At 38.9% G+C, this 2,406-nt stretch overlaps 1 protein-coding gene across 1 annotated transcript in view; it reads right to left on the bottom strand.

Annotated features, from left to right (window-relative positions):
- Positions 1-2,406, bottom strand: part of LOC106871023 (uncharacterized) — an 11,167-nt gene that overhangs the window by 667 nt on the left and 8,094 nt on the right. The gene's annotated exons all lie outside the window — the stretch shown is intronic.

The raw sequence follows: 2,406 nt of genomic DNA, 5'->3' as shown, positions 1-2,406 counted from the left end.
TATATATATACATATATATATTTAGATAGATAGATAGATAGATAGATAGATAGATCTTCCTTTCTTCTCAGACATTAAACTAATACACCTGCTTGTTGTTCCTACACTTGTCTTCGTCTTTTTTTTTTGTAAATTTGAAATATATATATATACTTTATTAATAAAGTTGCAAATACATCACAGTTTCACGTTCCCGTTCGTCGGACAATTTGGGCTTAGAATCCAAAACCAAAACTGTTCGACGAACGGGAACGTGAAACTCTGAGTAACAGTTTTTGTGATATTTTTGCAGCTTTATTAATAAACCATATTACTCTACCTCTGGTAGTCAAGTGCTGTTTTTTTCCACCTTGTTTCACATTTATATATGTTGTTGTTTGTTCCTTCTCGAGCCATGCCTGGCTCATAAGAGCCGGTTTACCTGTTTCATTGGTGTATAGGTTCCCCACCTGGACGGGACACCGATCCGTCGCAGGTGAGCTGTTAAATGCAGGAGGAAAGAGTGAGATAAAGTTGTGGCGAAAGATGCAGCAGAAGTCGCTATTACCTTCTGCCGGTGCTACGTGGAGCTTAGGTGTTTCGCTCATAAACACACACATCGCCTGGTCAGAGATTCGAATCGCGATCCCTCGACCGCGAGTCCGCTACGCTAACCACTAGATCATGTGCCTCCACTATATGTGTGTGTGTGTGTATGTAAGTGTGTCTGTGTACATGTGTGTGTATGTATGTATATGTGCATACACACACACACACACACACACACACATATATATATATATATATATATATATATATATACACGTTCATACACACACACACACGTTTATATATGCATCTGTATATCTATGTATGAAATGATAAATGAATATCGGCTAGACTTTTCGAACATGTTGTATGTGAGTGAGTATTGCATAGACGGGTGTTCTCTTTATGGAATTATCAGACAGAATAACAGAGATATTGTGGAAGATGGAGTGAAACTTTAAATTACATGTGCAACCCAACCGACGGGTCTCCATACGGTCTCCATCAAACCAATTTTACATGCACGATATGGGTCGAAGTCACCGGAAATATAATTTGTCAAGGTGCTACAGAGCGGCATCGAAACGGGGTCCTTATCATTGCGTACCGCGTTTCTTAACCATTCAGCTATAGCGCGCCTACATGTATTCTTTTATTCTTTAATATGTTTCAGCCTTGAGGCTACGGTCATGCTGGGGCACCGCCAGTAAAAAAAAAAATTTAATAATTAAGATGGTTTCAAAGTTTGACACAAGGTCAGCAGATTTTGGAGGAGGAGCCCGGTCGGTTAAATCGACCTCATAGTTCAACTGGTACTTATTTTATCGGCTCCCAATTAATGAAAGGCAAGTCGTAAAGACACGAATTGCCGTCAGACATTTCACTCGGTATGCTAACGATATTGCCAGCTCGCCGCCTTCATAATAATAACAGTGTGACTCTCATGGATTCTGATCTTAACTGATTGGAAGTGCAACCATGAACACGTTTCGTCTTGGTGTGAAAGATTGGCCAGAACAAACATTCTGTTCAATATCGCAGATTTGCTTGTCAGTTGCTTGACCTTAAACAGTTGAGCATGTCCAATCGTCGCTGACGATATACGCATCTCTCACCACGAGCATGAGTCGTGGTGGGACATTCATAGACATATGTTGATGGGGATTCTTTGTGATTTGAATAACTCACCCCTGGAAACATGGATGTTTCGTTCATCACCCTTAAACGACCCTTATTCAAGAACCTACTCAGGAAGTTGGGTTACTTGAAGGAAAATTCTAAATTCCATTTACAAGTTCATGCGCTGAAAATCTTGATATGAAGTCACCATGTGGCTGTTATGCATATGCCTGGTGTACCCTTATGAGGCGAATACTCATGATGGGTATATTGGGTTCTAAATACTAGTACCGTAGCGTTAATTTCGCTGCGTGTACTGCTCTATCACTCAATAATAATGCATCATTCTTAAACAACCCTTATTCCGGGACCGTTTGAGCGGGATGGGCTACTCGACCTGAAGAAAATTCTAACTGGGCACCACCTGCAAGGTCATTGGCTGTTTATCTCTATATGAGACCATAATGTCGCGCACATATGATTACGATGCATGTGCACCAGGCACATTTATGAGACAGGTAGTCATGATGGGTATATTGGGCTTAGTATATTTGTATATTTGTATCCTCTGATGACATGAGCTGCTCTCTCAGTCAATAATAATAATAATAATAATAATAATAATAATAATAATAATAATAATAATAATAATAATAATAATAATAACAACAACAACAATAACAATAACAATAATGATAATAATAATAACAATTTTGAGGAAAGGCGTTAAATCGACATCCGTGGTCCAGTAATTTATTC

Source organism: Octopus bimaculoides, chromosome 9 (assembly GCF_001194135.2).
Source record: "Octopus bimaculoides isolate UCB-OBI-ISO-001 chromosome 9, ASM119413v2, whole genome shotgun sequence".
In the NCBI taxonomy this organism is placed as follows: domain Eukaryota; kingdom Metazoa; phylum Mollusca; class Cephalopoda; order Octopoda; family Octopodidae; genus Octopus; species Octopus bimaculoides.
The sequence above is the reverse complement of the archived record's forward strand: the minus strand, read 5'-3'. Positions and strand labels throughout refer to the sequence as shown.